Here is a 24960-nt window from a genome sequence, read left to right as displayed (position 1 = left end):
GGTTCTGTACAGGCATAAAGAACCCTGAATGGTCACCCACCCGGGATTTGAACTCAAGACAACACGGGCAGAAACAGGCACTTTAACCATTTCACCACAGGAACCTAGATGCTTTTGAAATGGTTTCGGATGACTGTAATAACCCATTGTCTCTTGTGCCTCTGCAGTGTTTGGCAGGCCAGAAGTCCATATTCTGCTTAATAAAGTCAATACCAACCTGAGGCCAGTTCTTATAAGAGCCTGCCTAAATAGCTCAGTCGGTAGAGCGCACAGCTCTGGACGATAACCTGGTCCAAAAGATTGTGGGTTCGATTCCCACCTCTGCCAAAAACTCAGCTCCAGAGCAGGCTTGGTCCGCTGTGCCCGAAGCTATGCCAGAATGTACATCTTCTTCAGGCCAGGGTTTCCCCATCTAGCACCTTACCTTTGCATCAACTTGGGTATTTTTTCCCCATACAGATCCCTTTTTGGGGTATGCCTAGCATCTTTGCTTTAACAAATGTGAAATATTGGTTACTCAATAAAGTAGCCCGTAAAAAGCACCTTTCCCTGAAATGCTTCCATGGGACTCGCACGCTGGGCCCTTTGGGGAAAGAAACCAGGTGATTTGCTGCATGCGACATAGAACAGCCATGTGGGGGAGCTGGTTTTGCCGTCTCCAAAGTAGCAGTTGCTCTTGAATGCAGCCTGAACAAAATGCCACCGGTGTGCTACATGTAATAAAGGGTTCTGTACAGGCATAAAGAACCCTGAATGGTCACCCACCCGGGATTTGAACTCAAGACACCACGGGCAGAAACAGGCACTTTAACCATTTCACCACAGGAACCTAGATGCTTTTGAAATGGTTTCGGATGACTGTAATAAACCCATTGTCTCTTGTGCCTCTGCAGTGTCTGGCAGGCCAGAAGTCCATATTCTGCTTAATAAAGTCAATACCAACCTGAGGCCAGTTCTTATAAGAGCCTGCCTAAATAGCTCAGTCGGTAGAGCGCACAGCTCTGGACGATAACCTGGTCCAAAAGATTGTGGGTTCGATTCCCACCTCTGCCAAAAACTCAGCTCCAGAGCAGGCTTGGTCCGCTGTGCCCGAAGCTATGCCAGAATGTACATCTTCTTCAGGCCAGGGTTTCCCCATCTAGCACCTTACCTTTGCATCAACTTGGGTATTTTTTCCCCATACAGATCCCTTTTTGGGGTATGCCTAGCATCTTTGCTTTAACAAATGTGAAATATTGGTTACTAATTAAAGTAACCTGTAAAAAGCACCTTTCCCTGAAATGCTTCCATGGGACTCGCACGCTGGGCCCTTTGGGGGAAAGAAACCAGGTGATTTGCTGCATGCGACATAGAACAGCCATGTGGGGGAGCTGGTTTTGCCGTCTCCAAAGTAGCAGTTGCTCTTGAATGCAGCCTGAACAAAATGCCACCGGTGTGCTACATGTAATAAAGGGTTTCTGTACAGGCATAAAGAACCCTGAATGTTCACCCACCCGAGATTTGAACTCAAGACAACACGGGCAGAAACAGGCACTTTAACCATTTCACCACAGGAACCTAGATGCTTTTGAAATGGTTTCGGATGACTGTAATAACCCCTTGTCTCTTGTGCCTCTGCAGTATTTGGCAGGCCAGAAGTCCATATTCTGCTTAATAAAGTCAATACCAACCTGAGGCCAGTTCTTATAAGAGCCTGCCTAAATAGCTCAGTCGGTAGAGCGCACAGCTCTGGACGATAACCTGGTCCAAAAGATTGTGGGTTCGATTCCCACCTCTGCCAAAAATCAGCTCCAGAGCAGGCTTGGTCCGCTGTGCCCGAAGCTATGCCAGAATGTACATCTTCTTCAGGCCAGGGTTTCCCCATCTAGCACCTTACCTTTGCATCAACTTGGGTATTTTTTCCCCATACAGATCCCTTTTTGGGGTATGCCTAGCATCTTTGCTTTAACAAATGTGAAATATTGGTTACTAATTAAAGTAACCTGTAAAAAGCACCTTTCCCTGAAATGCTTCCATGGGACTCGCACGCTGGGCCCTTTGGGGAAAGAAACCAGGTGATTTGCTGCATGCGACATAGAACAGCCATGTGGGGGAGCTGGTTTTGCCGTCTCCAAAGTAGCAGTTGCTCTTGAATGCAGCCTGAACAAAATGCCACCGGTGTGCTACATGTAATAAAGGGTTTCTGTACAGGCATAAAGAACCCTGAATGGTCACCCACCCGGGATTTGAACTCAAGACAACACGGGCAGAAACAGGCACTTTAACCATTTCACCACAGGAACCTAGATGCTTTTGAAATGGTTTCGGATGACTGTAATAACCCCTTGTCTCTTGTGCCTCTGCAGTGTTGGCAGGCCAGAAGTCCATATTCTGCTTAATAAAGTCAATACCAACCTGAGGCCAGTTCTTATAAGAGCCTGCCTAAATAGCTCAGTCGGTAGAGCGCACAGCTCTGGACGATAACCTGGTCCAAAAGATTGTGGGTTCGATTCCCACCTCTGCCAAAAACTCAGCTCCAGAGCAGGCTTGGTCCGCTGTGCCCGAAGCTATGCCAGAATGTACATCTTCTTCAGGCCAGGGTTTCCCCATCTAGCACCTTACCTTTGCATCAACTTGGGTATTTTTTCCCCATACAGATCCCTTTTTGGGGTATGCCTAGCATCTTTGCTTTAACAAATGTGAAATATTGGTTACTAATTAAAGTAGCCTGTAAAAAGCACCTTTCCCTGAAATGCTTCCATGGGACTCGCACGCTGGGCCCTTTGGGGAAAGAAACCAGGTGATTTGCTGCATGCGACATAGAACAGCCATGTGGGGGAGCTGGTTTTGCCGTCTCCAAAGTAGCAGTTGCTCTTGAATGCAGCCTGAACAAAATGCCACCGGTGTGCTACATGTAATAAAGGGTTCTGTACAGGCATAAAGAACCCTGAATGTTCACCCACCCGGGATTTGAACTCAAGACAACACGGGCAGAAACAGGCACTTTAACCATTTCACCACAGGAACCTAGATGCTTTTGAAATGGTTTCGGATGACTGTAATAACCCCTTGTCTCTTGTGCCTCTGCAGTGTTTGGCAGGCCAGAAGTCCATATTCTGCTTAATAAAGTCAATACCAACCTGAGGCCAGTTCTTATAAGAGCCTGTCTAAATAGCTCAGTCGGTAGAGCGCACAGCTCTGTACGATAACCTGGTCCAAAAGATTGTGGGTTCGATTCCCACCTCTGCCAAAAACTCAGCTCCAGGGCAGGTTTGGTCCGCTGTGCCCGAAGCTATGCCGGAATGTACATCTTCTTCAGGCCAGGGTTTCCCCATCTAGCACCTTTCCCTTAGCTTTGCATCAACTTGGGTATTTTTTCCCCATACAGATCCCTTTTTGGGGTATGCCTAGCATTTTTGCTTTAACAAATGTGAAATATTGGTTACTCAATAAAGTAGCCCGTAAAAGGCACCTTTCCCTGAAATGCTTCCATGGGACTCGCACGCTGGGCCCTTAGGGGAAAGAAACCAGGTGATTTGCTGCATGCGACATAGAACAGCCTTGTGGGGGAGCTGGTTTTGCTGTCTCCAAAGTAGCAGTTGCTCTTGAATGCAGCCTGAACAAAATGCCACCGGTGTGCTACATGTAATAAAGGGTTCTGTACAGGCATAAAGAACCCTGAATGGTCACCCACCCGGGATTTGAAATCAAGACACCACGGGCAGAAACAGGCACTTTAACCATTTCACCACAGGAACCTGGATGCTTTTGAAATGGTTTCGGATGACTGTAATAACCCATTGTCTCTTGTGCCTCTGCAGTGTCTGGCAGGCCAGAAGTCCATATTCTGCTTAATAAAGTCAATACCAACCTGAGGCCAGTTCTTATAAGAGCCTGCCTAAATAGCTCAGTCAGTAGAGTGCACAGCTCTGGACGATAACCTGGTCCAAAAGATTGTGGGTTCGATTCCCACCTCTGCCAAAAACTCAGCTCCAGAGCAGGCTTGGTCCGCTGTGCCCGAAGGTATGCCGGAATGTACATCTTCTTCATGCCAGGGTTTCCCCATCTAGCACCTTTCCCTTACCTTTGCATCAACTTGGGTATTTTTTCCCCATACAGATCCCTTTTTGGGGTATGCCTAGCATCTTTGCATTTACAAATGTGAAATATTGGTTAATCAATAAAGAAGCCCGTAAAAAGCTCCTTTCCCTGAAATGCTTCCATGGGACTCGCACGCTGGGCCCTTTGGGGAAAGAAACCAGGTGATTTGCTGCATGCGACATAGAACAGCCATGTGGGGGAGCTGGTTTGCCGTCTCCAAAGTAGCAGTTGCTCTTGAATGCAGCCTGAACAAAATGCCACCGGTGTGCTACATGTAATAAAGGGTTCTGTACAGGCATAAAGAACCCTGAATGTTCACCCACCCGGGATTTGAACTCAAGACAACACGGGCAGAAACAGGCACTTTAACCATTTCACCACAGGAACCTAGATGCTTTTGAAATGGTTTCGGATGACTGTAATAACCCATTGTCTCTTGTGCCTCTGCAGTGTTTGGCAGGCCAGAAGTCCATATTCTGCTTAATAAAGTCAATACCAACCTGAGGCCAGTTCTTATAAGAGCCTGCCTAAATAGCTCAGTCGGTAGAGCGCACAGCTCTGGACGATAACCTGGTCCAAAAGATTGTGGGTTTGATTCCCACCACTGCCAAAAACTCAGCTCCAGAGCAGGCTTGGTCTGCTGTGCCCTAACCAACCCAAAAGAGTGATGGAAGGGCAAGTGCCAGAAGTCCATCACCCGCCTTCAATTTGGCTGACCCTTTTCCCAACTGGGGGTCTCCTTTTAAGCTATGCCGGAATGTACATCTTCTTCAGGCCAGGGTGTCCCCATCTAGCACCTTGTCCTTACCTTTTCATCAACTTGGGTATTTTTTCCCCATACAGATCCCTTTTTGGGGTATGCCTAGCATCTTTGCTTTAACAAATGTGAAATATTGGTTACTCAATAAAGTAGCCCGTAAAAAGCACCTTTCCCTGAAATGCTTCCATGGGACTCGCACGCTGGGCCCTTTGGGGAAAGAAACCAGGTGATTTGCTGCATGCGACTTAGAACAGTCATGTGGATGAGCTGGTTTTGCCGTCTCCAAAGTAGCAGTTGCTCTTGAATGCAGCCTGAACAAAATGCCGCCGGTGTGCTACATGTAATAAAGGGTTCTGTACAGGCATAAAGAACCCTGAATGGTCACCCACCCGGGATTTGAACTCAAGACACCACGGGCAGAAACAGGCACTTTAACCATTTCACCACAGGAACCTAGATGCTTTTGAAATGGTTTCGGATGACTGTAATAAAACATAGTCTCTTGTGCCTCTGCAGTGTCTGGCAGGCCAGAAGTCCATATTCTGCTTAATAAAGTCAATACCAACCTGAGGCCAGTTCTTATATGAGCCTGCCTAAATAGCTCAGTTGGTAGAGCACACAGCTCTGGATGATAACCTGGTCCAAAAGATTGTGGGTTCAATTCCCACCTCTGCCAAAAACTCAGCTCCAGAGCAGGCTTGGTCCGCTGTGCCCTAAGGTATGCCGGAATGTATATCTTCTTCAGGCCAGGTTTTCCCCATCTAGCACCTTTCCCTTACCTTTGCATCAACTTGGGTAATTTTTTCCCCATACAGATCCCTTTTTGGGGTATGCCTAGCATTTTTGCTTTAACAAATGTGAAATATTGGTTACTCAATAAAGTAGCCCGTAAAAAGCACCTTTCCCTGAAATGCTTCCATGGGACTCGCACGCTGGGCCCTTTGGGGAAAGAAACCAGGTGATTTGCTGCATGCGACTTAGAACAGTCATTTGGATGAGCTGGTTTTGCCGTCTCCAAAGTAGCAGTTGCTCTTGAATGCAGCCTGAACAAAATGCCACCGGTGTGCTACATGTAATAAAGGGTTCTGTACAGGCATAAAGAACCCTGAATGGTCACCCACCCGGGATTTGAACTCAAGACACCACGGGCAGAAACAGGCACTTTAACCATTTCACCACAGGAACCTAGATGCTTTTGAAATGGTTTCGGATGACTGTAATAAAACATAGTCTCTTGTGCCTCTGCAGTGTCTGGCAGGCCAGAAGTCCATATTCTGCTTAATAAAGTCAATACCAACCTGAGGCCAGTTCTTATATGAGCCTGCCTAAATAGCTCAGTTGGTAGAGCACACAGCTCTGGATGATAACCTGGTCCAAAAGATTGTGGGTTCAATTCCCACCTCTGCCAAAAACTCAGCTCCAGAGCAGGCTTTGTCCGCTGTGCCCTAAATTATGCCGGAATGTATATCTTCTTCAGGCCAGGTTTTCCCCATCTAGCACCTTTCCCTTACCTTTGCATCAACTTGGGTAGTTTTTCCCCATACAGATCCCTTTTTGGGGTATGCCTAGCATTTTTGCTTTAACAAATGTGAAATATTGGTTACTCAATAAAGTAGCCCGTAAAAAGCACCTTTCCCTGAAATGCTTCCATGGGACTCGCACGCTGGGCCCTTTGGGGAAAGAAACCAGGTGATTTGCTGCATGCGACATAGAACAGCCATGTGGGGGAGCTGGTTTTGCCTTCTCCAAAGTAGCAGTTGCTCTTGAATGCAGCCTGAACAAAATGCCACCGGTGTGCTACATGTAATAAAGGGTTCTGTACAGGCATAAAGAACCCTGAATGGTCACCCACCCGGGATTTGAACTCAAGACAACACGGGCAGAAACAGGCACTTTAACCATTTCACCACAGGAACCTAGATGCTTTTGAAATGGTTTCGGATGACTGTAATAACCCATTGTCTCTTGTGCCTCTGCAGTGTTTGGCAGGCCAGAAGTCCATCTTCTGCTTAATAAAGTCAATACCAACCTGAGGCCAGTTCTTATAAGAGCCTGCCTAAATAGCTCAGTCGGTAGAGCGCACAGCTCTGGACGATAACCTGGCCCAAAAGATTGTGGGTTCCATTCCCACCTCTGCCAAAAAGTCAGCTCTAGAGCAGGTTTGGTCCGCTGTGCCCGAAGCTATGCCGGAATGTACATCTTCTTCAGACTAGGGTTTCCCCATCTAGCACCTTACCTTTGCATCAACTTGGGTATTTTTTCCCCATACAGATCCCTTTTTGGGGTATTGCTAGCATTTTTGCTTTAACAAATGTGAAATATTGGTTACTCAATAAAGTAGCCCGTAAAAGGCACCTTTCCCAGAAATGCTTCCATGGGACTCGCACGCTGGGCCCTTTGGGGAAAGAAACCAGGTGATTTGCTGCATGCGACATAGAACAGCCATGTGGGGGAGCTGGTTTTGCCGTCTCCAAAGTAGCAGTTGCTCTTGAATGCAGCCTGAACAAAATGCCACCGGTGTGCTACATGTAATAAAGGGTTCTGTACAGGCATAAAGAACCCTGAATGGTCACCCACCCGGGATTTGAACTCAAGACACCACGGGCAGAAACAGGCACTTTAACCATTTCACCACAGGAACCTAGATGCTTTTGAAATGTTTTCGGATGACTGTAATAACCCATTGTCTCTTGTGCCTCTGCAGTGTTTGGCAGACCAGAAGTCCATTTTCTGCTTAATAAAGTCAATACCAACCTGAGGCCAGTTCTTATAAGAGCCTGCCTAAATAGCTCAGTCGGTAGAGCGCACAGCTCTGGACGATAACCTGGTCCAAAAGATTGTGGGTTCGATTCCCACCTCTGCCAAAAACTCAGCTCTAGAGCAGGCTTGGTCCGCTGTGCCCGAAGCTATGCCAGAATGTACATCTTCTTCAGGCCAGGGTTTCCCCATCTAGCACCTTTGCATCAACTTGGGTATTTTTTCCCCATACAGATGCCTTTTTGGGGTATGCCTAGCATTTTTGCTTTAACAAATGTGAAATATTGGTTACTCATTAAAGTAGCCCGTAAAAAGCACCTTTCCCTGAAATGTTTCCATGGGACTCGTACACTGGGCCCTTTGGGGAAAGAAACCAGGTGATTTGCTGCATGCGACATAGAACAGCCATGTGGGGGAGCTGGTTTTGCCGTCTCCAAAGTAGCAGTTGCTCTTGAATGCAGCCTGAACAAAATGCCACCGGTATGCTACATGTAATAAAGGGTTCTGTACAGGCATAAAGAACCCTGAATGGTCACCCACCCGGGATTTGAACTCAAGACACCACGGGCAGAAACAGGCACTTTAACCATTTCACCACAGGAACATAGATGCTTTTGAAATGGTTTCGGATGACTGTAATAACCCATTGTCTCTTGTGCCTCTGCAGTGTCTGGCAGGCCAGAAGTCCATATTCTGCTTAATAAAGTCAATACCAACCTGAGGCCAGTTCTTATAAGAGCCTGCCTAAATAGCTCAGTCGGTAGAGCGCACAGCTCTGGACGATAACCTGGTCCAAAAGATTGTGGGTTCGATTCCCACCTCTGCCAAAAACTCAGCTCTAGAGCAGGCTTGGTCCGCTGTGCCCGAAGCTATGCCAGAATGTACATCTTCTTCAGGCCAGGGTTTCCCCATCTAGCACCTTTCCCTTACCTTTGCATCAACTTGGGTATTTTTTCCCCATACAGATCCCTTTTTGGGGTATGCCTAGCATTTTTGCTTTAACAAATGTGAAATATTGGTTACTCATTAAAGTAGCCTGTAAAAAGCACCTTTCCCTGAAATTCTTCCATGGGACTCGCACGCTGGGCCCTTTGGGGAAAGAAACCAGGTGATTTGCTGCATGCAACATAGAACAGCCATGTGGGGGAGCTGGTTTTGCCGTCTCCAAAGTAGCAGTTGCTCTTGAATGCAGCCTGAACAAAATGCCACCGGTGTGCTACATGTAAAAAAAGGGTTCTGTACAGGCATAAAGAACGCTGAATGGTCACCCACCCGGGATTTGAACTCAAGACACCACGGGCAGAAACAGGCACTTTAACCATTTCACCACAGAAACCTAGATGCTTTTGAAATGGTTTCGGATGACTGTAATAACCCATTGTCTCTTGTGCCTCTGCAGTGTTTGGCAGGCCAGAAGTCCATCTTCTGCTTAATAAAGTCAATACCAACCTGAGGCCAGTTCTTATAAGAGCCTGCCTAAATAGCTCAGTCGGTAGAGCGCACAGCTGTGGACGATAACCTGGTCCAAAAGATTGTGGGTTTGATTCCCACCTCTGCCAAAAACTCAGCTCCAGAGCAGGCTTGTTCTGCTGTGCCCTAACCAACCCAAAAGAGTGATGGAAGGGCAAGTGCCAGAAGACCATCACCCGCCTTCTATTTGGCTGACCCTTTTCCCAACTGGGGGTCTCCTTTTAAGCTATGCCGGAATGTACATCTTCTTCAGGCCAGGGTGTCCCCATCTAGCACCTTGTCCTTACCTTTGCATCAACTTGGGTATTTTTTCCCCATACAGATCCCTTTTTGGGGTATGCCTAGCATCTTTGCTTTAACAAATGTGAAATATTGGTTACTCAATAAAGTAGCCCGTAAAAAGCACCTTTCCCTGAAATGCTTCCATGGGACTCGCACGCTGGGCCCTTTGGGGAAAGAAACCAGGTGATTTGCTGCATGCGACTTAGAATAGTCATGTGGATGAGCTGGTTTTGCCGTCTCCAAAGTAGCAGTTGCTCTTGAATGCAGCCTGAACAAAATGCCACCGGAGTGCTACATGTAATAAAGGGTTCTGTACAGGCATAAAGAACCCTGAATGGTCACCCACCCGGGATTTGAACTCAAGACACCACGGGCAGAAACAGGCACTTTAACCATTTCACCACAGGAACCTAGATGCTTTTGAAATGGTTTCGGATGACTGTAATAAAACATAGTCTCTTGTGCCTCTGCAGTGTCTGGTAGGCCAGAGGTCCATATTCTGCTTAATAAAGTCAATACCAACCTGAGGCCAGTTCTTATATGAGCCTGCCTAAATAGCTCAGTTGGTAGAGCACACAGCTCTGGATGATAACCTGGTCCAAAAGATTGTGGGTTCAATTCCCACCTCTGCCAAAAACTCAGCTCCAGAGCAGGCTTGGTCCGCTGTGCCCTAAGGTATGTCGGAATGTATATCTTCTTCAGGCCAGGTTTTCCCCATCTAGCACCTTTCCCTTACCTTTGCATCAACTTGGGTATTTTTTCCCCATACAGATCCCTTTTTGGGGTATGCCAAGCATTTTTGCTTTAACAAATGTGAAATATTGGTTACTCAATAAAGTAGCCCGTAAAAAGCACCTTTCCCTGAAATGCTTCCATGGGACTCGCACGCTGGGCCCTTTGGGGAAAGAAACCAGGTGATTTGCTGCATGCGACATAGAACAGCCATGTGGGGGAGATGGTTTTGCCTTCTCCAAAGTAGCAGTTGCTCTTGAATGCAGCCTGAACAAAATGCCACCGGTGTGCTACATGTAATAAAGGGTTGTGTACAGGCATAAAGAACCCTGAATGGTCACCCACCTGGGATTTGAACTCAAGACACCACGGGCAGAAACAGGCACTTTAACCATTTCACCACAGGAACCTAGATGCTTTTCAAATGGTTTCAGATGACTGTAATATACCCATTGTCTCTTGTGCTTCTGCAGTGTCTGGCAGGCCAGAAGTCCATCTTCTGCTTAATAAAGTCAATACCAACCTGAGGCCAGTTCTTATAAGAGCCTGCCTAAATAGCTCAGTCGGTAGAGCGCACAGCTCTGGACGATAACCTGGTCCAAAAGATTGTGGGTTCGATTCCCACCTCTGCCAAAAACTCAGCTCCAGAGCAGGTTTGGTCTGCTGTGCCTGAAGCTATGCCCGAATGTATATCTTCTTCAGGAAAGGGTTTCCCTATCTAGCACCTTTCCCTTACCTTTGCATCAACTTGGGTATTTTTTCCCCATACAGATCCCTTTTTGGGGTATGCCTAGCATTTTTGCTTTAACAAATGTGAAATATTGGTTACTCAATAAAGTAGACCGTAAAAGGCACCTTTCCCTGAAATGCTTCCATGGGACTCGCACGCTGGGCCCTTTGGGGAAAGAAACCAGGTGATTTGCTGCATGCGACATAGAACAGCCATGTGGGGGAGCTGGTTTTGCCGTCTCCAAAGTAGCAGTTGCTCTTGAATGCAGCCTGAACAAAATGCCACCGGTGTGCTACATGTAATAAAGGGTTCTGTACAGGCATTAAGAACCCTGAATGGTCACCCACCCGGAATTTGAACTCAAGACACCACGGGCAGAAACAGGCACTTTAACCATTTCACCACAGGAACCTAGATGCTTTTGAAATGGTTTCGGATGACTGTAATAACCCCTTGTCTCTTGTGCCTCTGCAGTGTTTGGCAGGCCAGAAGTCCATATTCTGCTTAATAAAGTCAATACCAACCTGAGGCCAGTTCTTATAAGAGCCTGCCTAAATAGCTCAGTCGGTAGAGCGCACAGCTCTGCACGATAACCTGGTCCAAAAGATTGTGGGTTCGATTCCCACCTCTGCCAAAAACTCAGCTCCAGGGCAGGTTTGGTCCGCTGTGCCCGACGCTATGCCGGAATGTATATCTTCTTCAGGCCAGGGTTTCCCCATCTAGCACCTTTCCCTTACCTTTGCATCAACTTGGGTATTTTTTCCCCATACAGATCCCTTTTTGGGGTATGCCTAGCATTTTTGCTTTAACAAATGTGAAATATTGGTTACTCAATAAAGTAGCCCGTAAAAGGCACCTTTCCCTGAAATGCTTCCATGGGACTCGCACGCTGGGCCCTTAGGGGAAAGAAACCAGGTGATTTGCTGCATGCGACATAGAACAGCCTTGTGGGGGAGCTGGTTTTGCTGTCTCCAAAGTAGCAGTTGCTCTTGAATGCAGCCTGAACAAAATGCCACCGGTGTGCTACATGTAATAAAGGGTTCTGTACAGGCATTAAGAACCCTGAATGGTCACCCACCCGGAATTTGAACTCAAGACACCACGGGCAGAAACAGGCAATTTAACCATTTCACCACAGGAACCTAGATGCTTTTGAAATGGTTTCGGATGACTGTAATAACCCCTTGTCTCTTGTGCCTCTGCAGTGTTTGGCAGGCCAGAAGTCCATATTCTGCTTAATAAAGTCAATACCAACCTGAGGCCAGTTCTTATAAGAGCCTGCCTAAATAGCTCAGTCGGTAGAGCGCACAGCTCTGCACGATAACCTGGTCCAAAAGATTGTGGGTTCGATTCCCACCTCTGCCAAAAACTCAGCTCCAGGGCAGGTTTGGTCCGCTGTGCCCGACGCTATGCCGGAATGTACATCTTCTTCAGGCCAGGGTTTCCCCATCTAGCACCTTTCCCTTACCTTTGCATCAACTTGGGTATTTTTTCCCCATACAGATCCCTTTTTGGGGTATGCCTAGCATTTTTGCTTTAACAAATGTGAAATATTGGTTACTCAATAAAGTAGCCCGTAAAAGGCACCTTTCCCTGAAATGCTTCCATGGGACTCGCACGCTGGGCCCTTAGGGGAAAGAAACCAGGTGATTTGCTGCATGCGACATAGAACAGCCTTGTGGGGGAGCTGGTTTTGCTGTCTCCAAAGTAGCAGTTGCTCTTGAATGCAGCCTGAACAAAATGCCACCGGTGTGCTACATGTAATAAAGGGTTCTGTACAGGCATAAAGAACCCTGAATGGTCACCCACCCGGGATTTGAAATCAAGACACCACGGGCAGAAACAGGCACTTTAACCATTTCACCACAGGAACCTAGATGCTTTTGAAATGGTTTCGGATGACTGTAATAACCCATTGTCTCTTGTGCCTCTGCAGTGTCTGGCAGGCCAGAAGTCCATATTCTGCTTAATAAAGTCAATACCAACCTGAGGCCAGTTCTTATAAGAGCCTGCCTAAATAGCTCAGTTGGTAGAGCACACAGCTCTGGATGATAACCTGGTCCAAAAGATTGTGGGTTCAATTCCCACCTCTGCCAAAAACTCAGCTCCAGAGCAGGCTTGGTCCGCTGTGCCCTAAGGTATGCCGAAATGTATATCTTCTTCAGGCCAGGTTTTCCCCATCTAGCACCTTACCTTTGCATCAACTTGGGTATTTTTTCCCCATACAGATCCCTTTTTGGGGTATGCCTAGCATTTTTGCTTTAACAAATGTGAAATATTGGTTACTCAATAAAGTAGCCCGTAAAAAGCACCTTTCCCTGAAATGCTTCCATGGGACTCGCACGCTTGGCCCTTTGGGGAAAGAAACCAGGTGATTTGCTGCATGCGACATAGAACAGCCATGTGGGGGAGCTGGTTTTGCCGTCTCCAAAGTAGCAGTTGCTCTTGAATGCAGCCTGAACAAAATGCCACCGGTGTGCTACATGTAATTAACCGTTCTGTACAGGCATAAAGAACCCTGAATGGTCACCCACCCTGGATTTGAACTCAAGACAACACGGGCAGAAACAGGCACTTTAACCATTTCACCACAGGAACCTAGATGCTTTTGAAATGGTTTCGGATGACTGTAATAACCCATTGTCTCTTGTGCCTCTGCAGTGTTTGGCAGGCCAGAAGTCCATCTTCTGCTTAATAAAGTCAATACCAACCTGAGGCCAGTTCTTATAAGAGCCTGCCTAAATAGCTCAGTCGGTAGAGCGCACAGCTCTGGACGATAACCTGGTCCAAAAGATTGTGGGTTCGATTCCCACCTCTGCCAAAAACTCAGCTCCAGAGCAGGCTTGGTCTGCTGTGCCCTAACCAACCCAAAAGAGTGATGGAAGGGCAAGTGCCAGAAGTCCATCACCCGCCTTCTATTTGGCTGACCCTTTTCCCAACTGGGGGTCTCCTTCTAAGCTATGCCGGAATGTACATCTTCTTCAGGCCAGGGTGTCCCCATCTAGCACCTTGCCCTTACCTTTGCATCAACTTGGGTATTTTTTCCCCATACAGATCCCTTTTTGGGGTATGCCTAGCATTTTTGCTTTAACAAATGTGAAATATTTGGAAATGGTTCCGGATGACTGTAATAACCCATTGTCTCTTGTGCCTCTGCAGTGTCTGGCAGGCCAGAAGTCCATCTTCTGCTTAATAAAGTCAATACCAACCTGAGGCCAGTTCTTATAAGAGCCTGCCTAAATAGCTCAGTCGGTAGAGCGCACAGCTCTGGACAATAACCTGGTCCAAAAGATTGTGGGTTCGATTCCCACCTCTGCCAAAAACTCAGCTCCAGAGCAGGCTTCGTCCGCTGTGCCCAAAGCTATGCCGGAATGTACATCTTCTTCAGGCCAGGGTGTCCCCATCTAGCACCTTGCCCTTACCTTTGCATCAACTTGGGTATTTTTTCCCCATACAGATCCCTTTTTGGGGTATGCCTAGCATTTTTGCTTTAACAAATGTGAAATATTTGGAATTGGTTCCGGATGACTGTAATAACCCATTATCTCTTGTGCCTCTGCAGTGTCTGGCAGGCCAGAAGTCCATCTTCTGCTTAATAAAGTCAATACCAACCTGAGTCCAGTTCTTATAAGAGCCTGCCTAAATAGCTCAGTCGGTAGAGCGCACAGCTCTGGACAATAACCTGGTCCAAAAGATTGTGGGTTCGATTCCCACCTCTGCCAAAAACTCAGCTCCAGAGCAGGCTTGGTCCGCTGTGCCCTAAGGTATGCCGAAATGTATATCTTCTTCAGGCCAGGTTTTCCCCATCTAGCACCTTTCCCTTACCTTTGCATCAACTTGGGTATTTTTTCCCCATACAGATCCCTTTTTGGGGTATGCCTAGCATTTTTGCTTTAACAAATGTGAAATATTGGTTACTCAATAAAGTAGCCCGTAAAAAGCACCTTTCCCTGAAATGCTTCCATGGGACTCGCACGCTTGGCCCTTTGGGGAAAGAAACCAGGTGATTTGCTGCATGCGACATAGAACAGCCATGTGGGGGAGCTGGTTTTGCCGTCTCCAAAGTAGCAGTTGCTCTTGAATGCAGCCTGAACAAAATGCCACCGGTGTGCTACATGTAATTAACCGTTCTGTACAGGCATAAAGAACCCTGAATGGTCACCCACCCTGGATTTGAACTCAAGACAACACGGGCAGAAACAGGCACTTTAACCATTTCACCACAGGAACCTAGATGCTTTTGAAATGGTTTCGGATGACTGTAATAACCCATTGTCTCTTGTGCCTCTGCAGTGTTTGGCAGGCCAGAAGTCCATCTTCTGCTTAATAAAGTCAATACCAACCTGAGGCCAGTTCTTATAAGAGCCTGCCTAAATAGCTCAGTCGGTAGAGCGCACAGCTCTGGACGATAACCTGGTCCAAAAGATTGTTGGTTCGATTCCCACCTCTGCCAAAAACTCAGCTCCAGAGCAGGCTTGGTCTGCTGTGCCCTAACCAACCCAAAAGAATGATGGAAGGGCAAGTGCCAGAAGTCCATCACCCGCCTTCTATTTGGCTGACCCTTTTCCCAACTGGGGGTCTCCTTCTAAGCTATGCCGGAATGTACATCTTCTTCAGGCCAGGGTGTCCCCATCTAGCACCTTGCCCTTACCTTTGCATCAACTTGGGTATTTTTTCCCCATACAGATCCCTTTTTGGGGTATGCCTAGCATTTTTGCTTTAACAAATGTGAAATATTTGGAAATGGTTCCGGATGACTGTAATAACCCATTGTCTCTTGTGCCTCTGCAGTGTCTGGCAGGCCAGAAGTCCATCTTCTGCTTAATAAAGTCAATACCAACCTGAGGCCAGTTCTTATAAGAGCCTGCCTAAATAGCTCAGTCGGTAGAGCGCACAGCTCTGGACAATAACCTGATCCAAAAGATTGTGGGTTCGATTCCCACCTCTGCCAAAAACTCAGCTCCAGAGCAGGCTTCGTCCGCTGTGCCCAAAGCTATGCCGGAATGTACATCTTCTTCAGGCCAGGGTGTCCCCATCTAGCACCTTGCCCTTACCTTTGCATCAACTTGGGTATTTTTTCCCCATACAGATCCCTTTTTGGGGTATGCCTAGCATTTTTGCTTTAACAAATGTGAAATATTTGGAATTGGTTCCGGATGACTGTAATAACCCATTATCTCTTGTGCCTCTGCAGTGTCTGGCAGGCCAGAAGTCCATCTTCTGCTTAATAAAGTCAATACCAACCTGAGGCCAGTTCTTATAAGAGCCTGCCTAAATAGCTCAGTCGGTAGAGCGCACAGCTCTGGACAATAACCTGGTCCAAAAGATTGTGGGTTCGATTCCCACCTCTGCCAAAAACTCAGCTCCAGAGCAGGCTTCGTCCGCTGTGCCCAAAGCTATGCCGGAATGTACATCTTCTTCAGGCCAGGGTGTCCCCATCTAGCACCTTGCCCTTACCTTTGCATCAACTTGGGTATTTTTTCCCCATACAGATCCCTTTTTGGGGTATGCCTAGCATCTTTGCTTTAACAAATGTGAAATATTGGTTACTCAATAAAGTAGCCCCTAAAAAGCACCTTTCCCTGAAATGCTTCCATGGGACTCGCACGCTGGGCCCTTTGGGGAAAGAAACCAGGTGATTTGCTGCATGCGACTTAGAACAGTCATGTGGATGAGCTGGTTTTGCCGTCTCCAAAGTAGCAGTTGCTCTTGAATACAGCCTGAACAAAATGCCACCGGTGTGCTACATGTAATAAAGGGTTCTGTACAGGCATAAAGAACCCTAAATGGTCACCCACCCGGGATTTGAACTCAAGACACCATGGGCAAAAACAGGCACTTTAACCATTTCACCACAGAAACCTAGATGCTTTAGAAATGGTTTCGGATGACTGTAATAAAACATAGTCTCTTGTGCCTCTGCAGTGTCTGGCAGGCCAGAAGTCCATATTCTGCTTAATAAAGTCAATACCAACCTGAGGCCAGTTCTTATAAGAGCCTGCCTAAATAGCTCAGTCGGTAGAGCGCACATCGCTGAACGATAACCTGGTCCAAAAGATTGTGGGTTCGATTCCCACCTCTGCCAAAAACTCAGCTCCAGAGCAGGCTTGGTCCGCTGTGCCCGAAGGTATGCCGGAATGTACATCTTCTTCAGGCCAGGGTTTCCACATCTAGCACCTTTCCCTTACCTTTGTATCAACTTGGGTATTTTTTCCCCATACAGATCCCTTTTTGGGGTATGCCTAGCATTTTTGCTTTAACAAATGTGAAATATTGGTTACTAATTTAAGTAGCCTATAAAAAGCACCTTTCCCTGAAATGCTTCCATGGGACTCGCACGCTGCGCCCTTTGGGGAAAGAAACCAGGTGATTTGCTGCATGCGACATAGAACAGCCATGTGGGGGAGCTGGTTTTGCCGTCTCCAAAGTAGCAGTTGCTCTTGAATGCAGCCTGAACAAAATGCCACCGGTGTGCTACATGTAATAAAGGGTTCTGTACAGGCATAAAGATCCCTGAATGGTCACCCACCCGGGATTTGAACTCAAGACACCACGGGCAGAAACAGGCACTTTAACCATTTCACCACAGGAACCTAGATGCTTTTGAAATGGTTTCGGATGACTGTAATAACCCATTGTCTCTTGTGCCTCTGCAGTGTTTGGCAGGCCAGAAGTCCATCTTCTGCTTAATAAAGTCAATACCAACCTGAGGCCAGTTCTTATAAGAGCCTGCCTAAATAGCTCAGTCGGTAGAGCGCACAGCTCTGGACAAAAACCTGGTCCAAAAGATTGTGGGTTCGATTCCCACCTCTGCCAAAAACTCAGCTCCAGAGCAGGCTCCGTCCACTGTGCCCAAAGCTATGCCGGAATGTACATCTTCTTCAGGCCAGGGTGTCCCCATCTAGCACCTTGCCCTTACCTTTGCATCAACTTGGGTATTTTTTCCCCATACAGATCCCTTTTTGGGGTATGCCTAGCATTTTTGCTTTAAAAAATGTGAAATATTTGGAATTGGTTCCGGATGACTGTAATAACCCATTGTCTCTTGTGCCTCTGCAGTGTCTGGCAGGCCAGAAGTCTATATTCTGCTTAATAAAGTCAATACCAACCTGAGGCCAGTTCTTATAAGAGCCTGCCTAAATAGCTCAGTCGGTAGAGTGCACAGCTCTGGATGATAACCTGGTCCAAAAGATTGTGGGTTCGATTCCCACCTCTGCCAAAAACTCAGCTCCAGAGCAGGCTTGGTCCGCTGTGCCCGAAGGTATGCCGGAATGTACATCTTCTTCAGGCCAGGGTTTCCCTATCTAGCACCTTTCCCTTACCTTTGCATCAACTTGGGTATTTTTTCCCCATACAGATCCCTTTTTGGGGTATGCCTAGCATCTTTGCATTTACAAATGTGAAATATTGGTTACTCAATAAAGAAGCCCGTAAAAAGCTCCTTTCCCTGAAATGCTTCCATGGGACTCGCACGCTGGGCCCTTTGGGGAAAGAAACCAGGTGATTTGCTGCATGCGACATAGAACAGCCATGTGGGGGAGCTGGTTTTGCCGTCTCCAAAGTAGCAGTTGCTCTTGAATGCAGCCTGAACAAAATGCAACCGGTGTGCTACATGTAATAAAGGGTTCTGTACAGGCATAAAGAACCCTGAATGTTCACCCACCCAGGATTTGAACTCAAGACAACACGGGCAGAAACAGGCACTTTAACCATTTCACCACAGGAACCTAGATGCTTTTGAAATGGTTTCGGATGACTGTAATAACCCATTGTCTCTTGTGCCTCTGCAGTGTCTGGCAGGCCAGAAGTCCATATTCTGCTTAATAAAGTCAATACCAACCTGAGGCCAGTTCTTATAAGAGCCTGCCTAAATAGCTCAGTCGGTAGAGCGCACAGCTCTGGACGATAACCTGGTCCAAAAGATTGTGGGTTCGATTCCCACCTCTGCCAAAAACTCATCTCTAGAGCAGGCTTGGTCCGCTGTGCCCGAAGCTATGCCAGAATGTACATCTTCTTCAGGCCAGGGTTTCCCCATCTAGCACCTTTCCATTACCTTTGCATCAACTTGGGTATTTTTTCCCCATACAGATCCCTTTTTGGGGTATGCCTAGCATTTTTGCTTTAACAAATGTGAAATATTGGTTACTCATTAAAGTAGCCTGTAAAAAGCACCTTTCCCTGAAATGCTTCCATGGGACTCGCACGCTGGGCCCTTTGGGGAAAGAAACCAGGTGATTTGCTGCATGCGACATAGAACAGCCATGTGGGGGAGATGGTTTTGCCGTCTCCAAAGTAGCAGTTGCTCTTGAATGCAGCCTGAACAAAATGCAACCGGTGTGCTACATGTAATAAAGGATTCTGTACAGGCATAAAGAACCCTGAATGGTCACCCACCCGGGATTTGAACTCAAGACAACACGGGCAGAAACAGGCACTTTAACCATTTCACCACAGGAACCTAGATGCTTTTGAAATGGTTTCGGATGACTGTAATAACCCATTGTCTCTTGTGCCTCTGCAGTGTCTGGCAGGCCAGAAGTCCATATTCTGCTTAATAAAGTCAATACCAACCTGAGGCCAGTTCTTATAACAGCCTGCCTAAATAGCTCAGTCGGTAGAGCGCACAGCTCTGGACAATAACCTGGTCCAAAAGATTGTGGGTTCGATTCCCACCTCTGCCAAAAACTCAGCTCCAGAGCAGGCTTCGTCCGCTGTGCCCAAAGCTATGCCGGAATGTACATCTTCTTCAGGCCAGGGTGTCCCCATCTAGCACCTTGCCCTTACCTTTGCATCAACTTGGGTATTTTTTCCCCATACAGATCCCTTTTTGGGGTATGCCTAGCATTTTTGCTTTAACAAATGTGAAATATTTGGAATTGGTTCCGGATGACTGTAATAACCCATTGTCTCTTGTGCCTCTGCAGTGTCTGGCAGGCCAGAAGTCTATATTCTGCTTAATAAAGTCAATACCAACCTGAGGCCAGTTCTTATAAGAGCCTGCCTAAATAGCTCCGTCGGTAGAGTGCACAGCTCTGGACGATAACCTGGTCCAAAAGATTGTGGGTTCGATTCCCACCTCTGCCAAAAACTCAGCTCCAGAGCAGGCTTGGTCTGCTGTGCCCTAACCAACCCAAAAGAGTGATGGAAGGGCAAGTGCCAGAAGTCCATCACCCGCCTTCTATTTGGCTGACCCTTTTCCCAACTGGGGGTCTCCTTCTAAGCTATGCCGGAATGTACATCTTCTTCAGGCCAGGGTGTCCCCATCTAGCACCTTCCCCTTACCTTTGCATCAACTTGGGTATTTTTTCCCCATACAGATCCCTTTTTGGGGTATGCCTAGCATCTTTGCTTTAACAAATGTGAAATATTGGTTACTCAATAAAGTAGCCCCTAAAAAGCACCTTTCCCTGAAATGCTTCCATGGGACTCGCACGCTGGGCCCTTTGGGGAAAGAAACCAGGTGATTTGCTGCATGCGACTTAGAACAGTCATGTGGATGAGCTGGTTTTGCCGTCTCCAAAGTAGCAGTTGCTCTTGAATGCAGCCTGAACAAAATGCCACCGGTGTGCTACATGTAATAAAGGGTTCTGTACAGGCATAAAGAACCCTAAATGGTCACCCACCCGGGATTTGAACTCAAGACACCACGGGCAGAAACAGGCACTTTAACCATTTCACCACAGAAACCTAGATGCTTTTGAAATGGTTTCGGATGACTGTAATAAAACATAGTCTCTTGTGCCTCTGCAGTGTCTGGCAGGCCAGAAGTCCATATTCTGCTTAATAAAGTCAATACCAACCTGAGGCCAGTTCTTATAAGAGCCTGCCTAAATAGCTCAGTCGGTAGAGCGCACAGCTCTGGACGATAACCTGGTCCAAAAGATTGTGGGTTCGATTCCCACCTCTGCCAAAAACTCATCTCTAGAGCAGGCTTGGTCCGCTGTGCCCGAAGCTATGCCAGAATGTACATCTTCTTCAGGCCAGGGTTTCCCCATCTAGCACCTTTCCATTACCTTTGCATCAACTTGGGTATTTTTTCCCCATACAGATCCCTTTTTGGGGTATGCCTAGCATTTTTGCTTTAACAAATGTGAAATATTGGTTACTCATTAAAGTAGCCTGTAAAAAGCACCTTTCCCTGAAATGCTTCCATGGGACTCGCACGCTGGGCCCTTTGGGCCCTTTGGGGAAAGAAACCAGGTGATTTGCTGCATGCGACATAGAACAGCCATGTGGGGGAGATGGTTTTGCCGTCTCCAAAGTAGCAGTTGCTCTTGAATGCAGCCTGAACAAAATGCAACCGGTGTGCTACATGTAATAAAGGGTTCTGTACAGGCATAAAGAACCCTGAATGGTCACCCACCCGGGATTTGAACTCAAGACAACACGGGCAGAAACAGGCACTTTAACCATTTCACCACAGGAACCTAGATGCTTTTGAAATGGTTTCGGATGACTGTAATAACCCATTGTCTCTTGTGCCTCTGCAGTGTCTGGCAGGCCAGAAGTCCATATTCTGCTTAATAAAGTCAATACCAACCTGAGGCCAGTTCTTATAACAGCCTGCCTAAATAGCTCAGTCGGTAGAGCGCACAGCTCTGGACAATAACCTGGTCCAAAAGATTGTGGGTTCGATTCCCACCTCTGCCAAAAACTCAGCTCCAGAGCAGGCTTCGTCCGCTGTGCCCAAAGCTATGCCGGAATGTACATCTTCTTCAGGCCAGGGTGTCCCCATCTAGCACCTTGCCCTTACCTTTGCATCAACTTGGGTATTTTTTCCCCATACAGATCCCTTTTTGGGGTATGCCTAGCATTTTTGCTTTAACAAATGTGAAATATTTGGAATTGGTTCCGGATGACTGTAATAACCCATTGTCTCTTGTGCCTCTGCAGTGTCTGGCAGGCCAGAAGTCTATATTCTGCTTAATAAAGTCAATACCAACCTGAGGCCAGTTCTTATAAGAGCCTGCCTAAATAGCTGAGTCAGTAGAGTGCACAGCTCTGGACGATAACCTGGTCCAAAAGATTGTGGGTTCAATTCCCACCTCTGCCAAAAACTCAGCTCCAGAGCAGGCTTGGTCCGCTGTGCCCGAAGGTATGCCGGAATGTACATCTTCTTCAGGCCAGGGTTTCCCCATCTAGCACCTTTCCCTTACCTTTGCATCAACTTGGGTATTTTTTCCCCATACAGATCCTTTTTGGGGTATGCCTAGCATCTTTGCATTTACAAATGTGAAATATTGGTTAATCAATAAAGAAGCCCGTAAAAAGCTCCTTTCCCTGAAATGCTTCCATGGGACTCGCACGCTTAGCCCTTTGGGGAAAGAAACCAGGTGATTTGCTGCATGCGACATAGAACAGCCATGTGGGGGAGCTGGTTTTGCCGTCTCCAAAGTAGCAGTTGCTCTTGAATGCAGCCTGAACAAAATGCCACCGGTTTGCTACATGTAATTAACGGTTCTGTACAGGCATAAAGAACCCTGAATGGTCACCCACCCTGGATTTGAACTCAAGACAACACGGGCAGAAACAGGCACTGTAACCATTTCACCACAGGAACCTAGATGCTTTTGAAATGGTTTCGGATGACTGTAATAACCCATTGTCTCTTGTGCCTCTGCAGTGTTTGGCAGGCCAGAAGTCCATCTTCTGCTTAATAAAGTCAATACCAACCTGAGGCCAGTTCTTATAAGAGCCTGCCTTAATAGCTCAGTCGGTAGAGCGCACAGCTCTGGACGATAACCTGGTCCAAAAGATTGTGGGTTCGATTCCCACCTCTGCCAAAAACTCAGCTCCAGAGCAGGCTTGGTCTGCTGTGCCCTAACCAACCCAAAAGAGTGATGGAAGGGCAAGTGCCAGAAGTCCATCACCCGCCTTCTATTTGGCTGACCCTTTTCCCAACTGGGGGTCTCCTTCTAAGCTATGCCGGAATGTACATCTTCTTCAGGCCAGGGTGTCCCCATCTAGCACCTTGCCCTTACCTTTGCATCAACTTGGGTATTTTTTCCCCATACAGATCCCTTTTTGGGGTATGCCTAGCATTTTTGCTTTAACAAATGTGAAATATTTGGAAAGGGTTCCGGATGACTGTAATAACCCATTGTCTCTTGTGCCTCTGCAGTGTCTGGCAGGCCAGAAGTCCATCTTCTGCTTAATAAAGTCAATACCAACCTGAGGCCAGTTCTTATAAGAGCCTGCCTAAATAGCTCAGTCGGTAGAGTGCACAGCTCTGGCCGATAACCTGGTCCAAAAGATTGTGGGTTCGATTCCCACCTCTGCCAAAAACTCAGCTCCAGAGCAGGCTTGGTCCGCTGTGCCCGAAGGTATGCCGGAATGTACATCTTCTTCAGGCCAGGGTTTCCCCATCTAGCACCTTTCCCTTACCTTTGCATCAACTTGGGTATTTTTTCCCCATACAGATCCCTTTTTGGGGTATGCCTAGCATCTTTGCATTTACAAATGTGAAATATTGGTTAATCAATAAAGAAGCCCGTAAAAAGCTCCTTTCCCTGAAATGCTTCCATGGGACTCGCACGTTGGGCCCTTTGGGGAAAGAAACCAGGTGATTTGCTGCATGCGACATAGAACAGCCATGTGGGGGAGCTGGTTTGCCGTCTCCAAAGTAGCAGTTGCTCTTGAATGCAGCCTGAACAAAATGCCACCGGTGTGCTACATGTAATAAAGGGTTCTGTACAGGCATAAAGAACCCTGAATGTTCACCCACCCGGGATTTGAACTCAAGACAACACGGGCAGAAACAGGCACTTTAACCATTTCACCACAGGAACCTAGATGCTTTTGAAATGGTTTCGGATGACTGTAATAACCCATTGTCTCTTGTGCCTCTGCAGTGTTTGGCAGGCCAGAAGTCCATATTCTGCTTAATAAAGTCAATACCAACCTGAGGCCAGTTCTTATAAGAGCCTGCCTAAATAGCTCAGTCGGTAGAGCGCACAGCTCTGGACGATAACCTGGTCCAAAAGATTGTGGGTTCGATTCCCACCTCTGCCAAAAACTCAGCTCCAGAGCAGGCTTGGTCCGCTGTGCCCGAAGTTATGCCAGAATGTACATCTTCTTCAGGCCAGGGTTTCCCCATCTAGCACCTTACCTTTGCATCAACTTGGGTATTTTTTCCCCATACAGATCCCTTTTTGGGGTATGGCTAGCATCTTTGCTTTAACAAATGTGAAATATTGGTTACTCAATAAAGTAGCCCGTAAAAAGCACCTTTCACTGAAATGCTTCCATGGGACTCGCACGCTGGGCCCTTTGGGGAAAGAAACCAGGTGATTTGCTGCATGCGACATAGAACAGCCATGTGGGGGAGCTTGTTTTGACGTCTCCAAAGTAGCAGTTGCTCTTGAATGCAGCCTGAACAAAATGCCACCGGTGTGCTACATGTAATAAAGGGTTCTGTACAGGCATAAAGAACCCTGAATGGTCACCCACCCGGGATTTGAACTCAAGACACCACGGGCAGAAACAGGCACTTTAACCATTTCACCACAAGAACCTAGATGCTTTTGAAATGGTTTCGGATGACTGTAATAAACCCATTGTCTCTTGTGCTTCTGCAGTGTCTGGCAGGCCAGAAGTCCATATTCTGCTTAATAAAGTCAATACCAACCTGAGGCCAGTTCTTATAAGAGCCTGCCTAAATAGCTCAGTCGGTAGAGCGCACAGCTCTGGACGATAACCTGGTCCAAAAGATTGTGGGTTCGATTCCCACCTCTGCCAAAAACTCAGCTCCAGAGCAGGCTTGGTCCGCTGTGCCCGAAGCTATGCCAGAATGTACATCTTCTTCAGGCCAGGGTTTCCCCATCTAGCACCTTACCTTTGCATCAACTTGGGTATTTTTTCCCCATACAGATCCCTTTTTGGGGTATGCCTAGCATCTTTGCTTTAACAAATGTGAAATATTGGTTACTAATTAAAGTAACCTGTAAAAAGCACCTTTCCCTGAAATGCTTCCATGGGACTTGCACGCTGGGCCCTTTGGGGAAAGAAACCAGGTGATTTGCTGCATGCGACATAGAACAGCCATGTGGGGGAGCTGGTTTTGCCGTCTCCAAAGTAGCAGTTGCTCTTGAATGCAGCCTGAACAAAATGCCACCGGTGTGCTACATGTAATAAAGGGTTCTTCTGTACA

The sequence above is a fragment of the Xenopus laevis genome, chromosome 3L, assembly GCF_017654675.1.
Source record: "Xenopus laevis strain J_2021 chromosome 3L, Xenopus_laevis_v10.1, whole genome shotgun sequence".
Taxonomy (NCBI): domain Eukaryota; kingdom Metazoa; phylum Chordata; class Amphibia; order Anura; family Pipidae; genus Xenopus; species Xenopus laevis.
The sequence above is the reverse complement of the archived record's forward strand: the minus strand, read 5'-3'. Positions refer to the sequence as shown.